Consider the following 8475-nt stretch of genomic DNA (forward strand, 5'->3'; position numbering starts at 1 on the left):
CTGCCACTGATGGGGTGGGTGTCTGTGTGGCCCAATTTTTGGAAAAAAGGGAGACTCCGCTTGGAGTAACCCTTGCTTGCTGTGTTTTTAAAAGAAGCCAAGATGAACAGAGCTGGGATCAGGAAAGACTTTGCTACCTACCCCGGTGTCATCCTGGGGACGGTTAAGAATAGCGTATTTTTGAATGTGCTTGATGCAAATGTAGCTGTGAAGTGTACAACTGGGGCACAACTGCTGCCACTGAAGGGGTGGGTGTGTGTGGGGCCCAATTTTTGGAAAAAAGGGAGACTCCGCTTGGAGTCACCTTGCGGTGTTTTACATGATTTTAGAATGGCGTGCCATGCCTATATCTGTGTGTCCTCCTCTTTTTCCTTGTCCAGCTGTTTTGTTTTCGCATGAGTATATGTCCTTGTCACTTTCCCATGTGTTTGTGTTGTGTTGTGAGTTGTTTGTCACCTTTTGGACACCTTTGAGGGTGTTTTCTAGGTGTTTTACTGTGTTTGTGATTGCCTGCCATTGTTTCCTATTGGCTCGAGTTCGGTTCGTCGAACGTTCGACGAGCCGAACTCGAACGGGAGCTCCGTTCGGCGAACCGACCTCGAGCCGAACCGGGACCGGTTCGCTCATCTCTACTCCTGGACATAGCATTCGAATTACCAGGTCCCTGAAGGCTGAAATGCGTAGTGGCCGGAAATCATGAACAATTACAATGGGCGTATGTGCTGTAGATCCTGCGTCAGTTGTAGCTTGAAACTTTGTCTTTTCACGGATTTGCCCGTCTCTCATGGTGTTGGGCTATTTTCGGATCAAAATGGTGTGTCCCTCCTTGGCCCGTATCATGGGTTATTTCAGGGGCAAATTTAACTCTCTTAGCACTTTTCTCCTTAATTGTGGCCGTTGAATTGTGGGGTCAAGGTCTATCCAACCAGCATATTTGTTGTTTTTCAGACAATTTAGGGCTCGTGCATAGTAATAATAACACAGGTTTCCAAGGGTAAAAATTTTTGAAAGATGTGATTTTTTTCATACTTTCGATCATTGGACTCAGTAAAAATATTGAAAAAATATCATCACGTACAGTTTTTTCACAAACACTGATTCTATAGGTGTTAGGGCCAGGTGGACGGGCAGACCCAGGAGGTGGATCCACTGGGCCGAACACCTTAATGAAGGCAAGGGGTCCGGTAGCCGGAGCACTACGGGTAGCAGGACAGTCCGTGCAAAAGAGTGGAATGGAGAAGTCCCTGGGACCACGGAGTCACTGATGGTAGTCCGGGTGACGGAGCTCAGGTTCGGAGGCCGAGATGTCAGGCAGAGTCCGGAACCGATGGAGCGAGAGGACGGGTCACCACAGGGATCAGAGATGGTACGGACTGACGGGATGGCAGATAGTCAGCGTTCGGGGTTCGGGAATCGGCAGGACCGGATGGCGAGGCAGGAGCGGCTCTAGAAGAGAGATAGGTAAGTATATCACAGAGACACAAGGAGACCTGACTCCTAGCTTAGGAAACACGAAGAACAGGCCCCGCCCACTTGGACATTAAACCCCTTTATACCCTGTACCTGTGTGTTCAATTTCCTGTCAGTGGACGCTGGCCCTTTAAGAGAGGGTCAATGACCGCGCGCGCGCCCTAATGCGCATGCGCGAGGCCCGGGTGCCAGAAGCCAGGGCAGGGAGCGGTGTATAGGAAGCAGGGGAGCCGGCCTGGAGCAGGGCTGCCGACGGGCGCCGGGAGCGGGGACCGGGCCGCCTGGGGACCGCAGGTGGTGGAGGCTGGAGACCGTGGAGCGGGGGATGTCTGCCAGAGGAGCCGGGGAGCGAAGCAGGGAAGCCGGGGAGCGTGGCAGGTGAGCCGGGGGGCAGAGCAGGGGACCCGGAGAGCGTGACAATAGGTTTCCAAAAGGTTAGAATTCTGAAAAGATTCCCTCCATACTTTTCTGAAGATGGTGCTCTAGTGTATTCAAGCAATGTTCCTGTGCTGATGGAAAATGTAACATTAAGTACAATGTGAGCGAGTGGAGACACGTCATTGTTTCATCCAAAAAGTCTGAAAGCTGTGCTACTGCTCAATGGCAGTAAGTATTCTTCAGTGTGTGTAGGGCATGTGTCGCGGGCAGAGGGGCCACGCACGCTACGCTCGGGTTCGGGGACTTCTGCTGCTGCTGCTGCTCGGTGGCTCGAGCGGAGGGCCAGATCCGGGGACTCGAGCAGCGCTCCTCGCCCACGAGTGAAAAGGGGGTGGTTTGTTTGGGGAGATAGTTAGTGACGTCACCCACAGGTCGTGGTGATAATGGGCACCACCACTGCTGGTGACGGGGATCCCGGGAGCGATGGCAGGGAGCAGCTAGGATGTTGGTTCCCCCTCCGTGGGTAGGGGTTGGTGATCCCGGGGCCCGGTGGCGGTACGGGGAGGCTGGATGGCTGGGGTGTACGTACCGAGGGAGCCCGTTTGCCCGCAGGCGCTGGCCCTTGGATCTCTAGCCTATGGCGGTGGCTTTTTATCCTCACGGTGTGGACGGTTGCCTTCTGTCGGGTCTTGGGTGTTAGGGAACCCCTGGGATTCCGGTCACTCTCGGATTTAACCATTGTCGGCGGCTCCTAGCCTGGTCAGGGTCCAATGGCCCTGCCTTTGTGCTTGGTACAGATCCGCTCACCGGTTCAGTTCCCCTCGGGTCACCGCCCGTCCCCGGTCCTACGGTTCAGCTGACTTGTACCACCTCCTGCAGACGGCCACCACCGTCTGCCGACCTTGCTGACAGTGCCTGGGCTCCTACCCAGACACTAACAGTTTCTGTCCTCTCACTTTCCACTACAAAACTAAACTAACTGCTTTTTCCCGCCTCCAGGCCTGTGAACTCCTCGGTGGGTGGGGCCAACCGCCTGGCTCCGCCCCACCTGGTGTGGACATCAGACCCTGGAGGAGGCAACAAGGATTTTGTGTGACTGATGTAGACTATCCAGGGGAGGGGGTGTGTGTGATTTTGTGTTTGTGACTACCTGGCTAGTCCAGGGCGTCACACATGCTATGCACTTGGAAGAAAGCTGTGAGAATTTAGACTTTATTCTCAAGAAACTTAACTACAAGGAGCATGGATGGTCAATATGTGGTGGTCTAAAAATGTTCTCATTGCTTCTTGGGCAGCAAGGAGGATATATTAAATACCCATGCTGTTCTGCCTCATGGCAGCCTGCTAATAGTCATTCATTGAAATTTCTGTTACAACCCCTAGAGGTCATTGTTATTCTTTTGAATTGCTGAGTTTCCCTTTAAGCTAAATGTATTCTGGGTAAGGAATGCCTCCCTGAGCTGAGAAGAAGCCTGCAGCCATTTTCTCTTTGGATTTGTCAGGAAAGGACATGCCGACTTACCTCTCTGTACATTCACCCCTGCCTAGTGTAATCCGGTGAGCAAAGCAAATTACATGTGTTAGTGATAGAATCCTAGATGGAAGAGTGTAGTAAATGCATTGTACATTGTACTTCTACACCTTTAGTGTCATCCCTGTCTTGTTTGTCTAGATAGGATTTCTATGTATTGCAGATGCAGTGACCTTTCACCTACATTCTCGTAAGAACTGCATCTCATGTACTGTTATGCTATGTTAACTCTGTATTAACACTGTACTGACTGTAATCATTTTCTTGTTATAGTTTTTACCCGTATAAAACAGTATCTTGGATATACCGTATTCTGTCTTCAACTGCATCTTGGATATTCCTATATTCACTGTATATTCCATGTATACTGCAATCAAGTTCACGTTACCAGCTAATAAATCAAGGCTATTGAACTCCACAGTCTGTTTATTTGAAATGTGAACTAGGGTTTAGCTGTATGCTAGAGATTCACAGCATTACGTAAAAGAAGGCAGAACACATGCTTTTTGTGTGAATTGGAAAGCCAGGTTAGGACTCTTCACTGGAGCAAAAAAAATTGGCCAACAAGAACATCTTTGTAACCGGGACTCAAGAACATTGTTGCATAAAGCTTAGTTGATCCCACCTAAAGTTCTCTTGCCACCACTCCACTGTAAGCTTGGACTGATGAAGCTGTTTGTGAAAGCGCTACTGAAAGAAGGAGAGATGTTTAAGTACCTGTGTACCAAGTTTCAGGGACTGTCAGAATCAAGTCTGAAGGAAGGTGTGATGCCCTGACAAAACCAGGTAGTTACAGATAGGCCCCCGCACAACACCTTTCCTCACTTAGGAAACACACAGCCGACCTGAAACCCTAGTCACCTAGGACCCTGAAGCCAGGACCGAAACCAGCGGCCTAGCTAATTAAATGATTGAGGGCAGGATTATAGGTCCTATCCCACCTAAAGTCCCTCAAAGAAGACAACAGCCCACTGATAGGGATAAGGCCACCGCCAGGGCCCTTAGATCCCACGGGCCAGCGCCTGCGGGCACGGCTCCTTAGGCCATATCCAGCCGGGAGCGGACTCCTGAGTTCCAGACCAGGCAGTCCACCATACACAAAAACAAGTGCAGAGTAAAGGACAGCGACCACCAGCCTGGGTGGGGGACCGGAATGCAACCGGCCGGGGCGGCAGGCCACCAGCACCTTTGGTTTACCGAAAGACTCGTGTGATTCATTTACTGTGAGTAACCAAACATCCCCCTGCTTGCTCAGGCGCGCCGGCCCTTGCCATCACCATACCCTGCACAAAGACACTGGGCCCCGGGGCAATCATCCCTACACACGGAGGGGTTAACATCCAGCTGCCACTACATCTCTCCCGGGTATCCCATAACGGCAGCGGTGGTGTCCCACCTCACCACACACCGTTGGTGGCGTCACAAACTTAATACGGCCTAGCCCATACATCTACATTCCTCCTTTTATTCGACATGTCCGCGAGACCCCCGGGTCGAGCCACTCTCTTAGAAGGTCTGGATCCGACCAACGGCGGCTGCTGGCACAGGGGCAGCACAAAAGCATTTTTGTGGGTTCGGATATTCAGAAACCCATGAATGAAGGATGACGTGTTTTAAACAATAATGAAAACTGTTGAAAAAAGGTCTTGGGACTCTTTGAAAGAAGCAATAAATACGTTTCTAGGTAACAACAAAGAATCAAAATTTAAGTCCATCGTGGAGAACATGCTGAAACGTTTCAAAGCCTTGGGTTGTCTAATGAATTTGAAGTTACATTTTTTACATTCCTATTTGGACTACTTGTCTGAAAACCTTGGTGCTGGTGGGAAGAACAAGAAGGTTTTCATCGGAATATCAAGGAGATGGAACGACGATACCAAAGTAAATGAAACGTGAACATGATTGCCGGATGCTTCACAGAGAAGATCCACAGGCCTTCTATAAGAGAAAAGGGGGATCTAGAGAAAAGGAAAAAGTGCAAGAATAAATTTCTAATAAAGTTGCAGAATGACTGTACAATAAATAAATGTATTTTATATATAAAATTGTGAATATTTTTGGTTACAATAAGTATTTTTCTTGTTCATGTCACTTGTATGTAACTTCACACATGGATTGTACAAAATCAATATTTGATGGTTAAAAAAAAATATTTATTTTTTTTTTTAAATCAGGACATTAGAAAACATAATAATCAGTCACTGGATTTGAAGTTTCATAAACCAAAATTTTACATAGCTGTGTAATTTGTCGGGCACCCACCGACAATAGAATAGCGCCAGATTTAGGAAGCTGGCTGAGGTCTGCAAAGTCTGTAGCCAGGTGACAAAATTGTCCAACCTGGGTTTCTTCCTTAAGTAGTCTCTGGTATGATGATATGGTATAATCCTGGCAGCCGGAGTCGAAATCCCTAGATTGCGGTTATGATCTCCAATCGGAATTGGAGCCCCTAGATTGAAGCCATGTAGCCAAGTGATCCTCTAGTTGAAGCCAAAGTCCCTAGACCGAGTCCACAAGGCATCCTGGTTCTGATCCCCTAGCCAGCTCCTAAGAGCTTAGACTAGATCATGCAACATCCATCAACAACCTGGTGACTCCAAGAAGTCCCCTTTTATAGCCATAACCTTCCCTTAGGATATACTGTGCCCTTATCAGATTGGTTGTACAAGGTTGCTTCTCTTATTGGATGAATTTCAAGCTGCATGGATAATGTTCATTTAAATGATGTGGATAGAAAGACTGAAGATATCTACATGTAGTCTGAAATCCATCATGAATCAATACTATTTTACACAGTCATAAGCAGCCCATGGGCATTCACCTGCATTCAAACCAATAACAGCTCATAGACCAGACAATCCATCTACCACTGGACCAAAGACAGGAAGTTAAATCCACTGCCTGCGGTAACCAACTTAATCCTATAGGCTACTCACACAACAAACCCAACAGAAAGGAAAAAAACATGGCTTCGATTATCCATCCAATGAAAACGCATAACCATTGTGAGCCATTGGACAATGCAATTGGACACTTGGTGACATGGTGCACGGCCCAATGAATCAAGTCTTTACTTCATATTCACGGTTTAAGCCCTTGGGTTCTAATGTGCCCAGAGTACATATCCAGAAAGATTCTCTTTCTTTGAGCTAAACACAAGTCAACAATACATTGTAAGCAGATTCTATTACCAGTCCCACACCATTTTGTGACGCATAATCACACAGTGATCCAATTAAGATTCCAAGTCATCGGACATGTCCAAGCCATACGCAGAGGAGGCAATAGAATTAGGAAGCTCAAAGAAAGGGAATCTTTCTGGATATATACTCTGGGCACATTGGAACCCAAAGGCTTAAACCATGAATATGAAGTACAGACTTGATTCATTGGGCCATGCATGGACATAATGGACATAATTCTAATAGGCAGGACAGGTAATAAGGAGCACAAGTTATATGCTAAAATGTGTTGTGTGACAAGACAGACACAGGAAAGGACATGATAACAGGTGTAGGGACCAACAAGGTGAGACAAGGGGTATCAGGATAGGGTCAAGTAGGTATGAATGTAGTAATGGGGCAGGCATAGAGAATTGTATGTGAATGTGAATTACAATAAATCACTAAGGAAAGGAATATGTGAGTGTGTGCCTAATGTAAACTAATATTGTACTGGCAAAATTATAGATGGAAAGGGAGAAGGGGAGGGGGGAGAGAGGAGGCTGTAATTGACTACAAGGGTATGAGTTATGAGTGATCATAGGGATAGTGTTACATAAGTGGAAATACCTATGGAGGACCGGATGTGTAAGCGCATACCTTATACAAACCTATAGAGTGCTGATGGGTGAGAGTGTGATGTTAGATATAAGACATCCTATAGTGAATAGTGAGCCGTAATCAAGTGCAACAGGGATATTTCACGTGACTATGGGAACCTGGAAGGTAAAGAAAGGGGAGAAAAAACTGTTAGACAAGGTAATCAGACATAATGTAACCAGTTGATCAGACATGATCACCTGGTTTGAGACCCCCTGCCTTACACTATATAGATATCATGTTCATTCCCCATCTATCTTGCTCAGGAGAGCATCTCCCTCCCCCGGCACCAAGAGCAGCTCATACTGAATTGTTACATTGACTAGTAACACTGCACACAGAAATGCACCTTAATATTCCACTGTTAACCCTTTCCTCCCAGCAGTAACACACAACTCCTCACCTTGATATCATGGTGATTTATGGTCAGAATGACTTCAATGCGATCAGTGATTTCTATTCTAGCTCTGCTCACATAGATTTTATATCCACACTCAACTATAGGCCGTTCTTCATATTTTGGGGGCTTTTAGTCAGATATACTAGTTTGTGCCTGTATAGTATTGGTGTAGATGGGAGTGTAGGGCATGGGTTACATGGCACTGTGGTGGAATACTGATGGGAGGTATTGGTGCTGTGTTTGATGCTTCTACTGGGTATTTTCCTACAAATACTGGAACAGCTCACTGCTTAGAATGATCCTTCCCAGCTCTATAATATATTATATATACCCCACAATGCAGGCTCACACACACATTTGTCTCAAGTGTGTTGTAGGGACACAGATACAGTCTTGGTCATGTGACTAAAGGCTACTTTACACACTGCGATATCGGTCCCGATATCGCTAGTGTGGGTACCCGCCCCCATCTGTTGCGCGACACGGGCAAATCGCTGCCCATGCCGCACAAACACCGACCAGACCCGTCACACATACTTACCTGCCCGGCGACGTCGCTGTGTCCGGCGAACCGCCTCCTTTCTAAGGGGGCGGTCCGTGCGGCGTCACAGCGACGTCACTGAGCGACCGCCCAATAGCAGCGGAGGGGCGGAGATGAGTGGCCGGAACATCCCGCCCACCTCCTTCCTTCCTCATAGCGGCTGGGAGGCAGGTAAGGAGAGGCTCCTAGTTTCTGCGGTGTCACACGGAGCGATGTGTGCTACCGCAGGAGTGACGAACTACATCGTTACTGCTGCAGTAACGATAATCGAGAATGGAGACCCATGTCACCGATGAGCGATTTTGCACGTTTTTGCAACGATGCAAAATCGCTC

This window comes from Anomaloglossus baeobatrachus, unplaced genomic scaffold, assembly GCF_048569485.1.
Source record: "Anomaloglossus baeobatrachus isolate aAnoBae1 unplaced genomic scaffold, aAnoBae1.hap1 Scaffold_78, whole genome shotgun sequence".
NCBI classification, from domain to species: Eukaryota; Metazoa; Chordata; class Amphibia; order Anura; family Aromobatidae; genus Anomaloglossus; species Anomaloglossus baeobatrachus.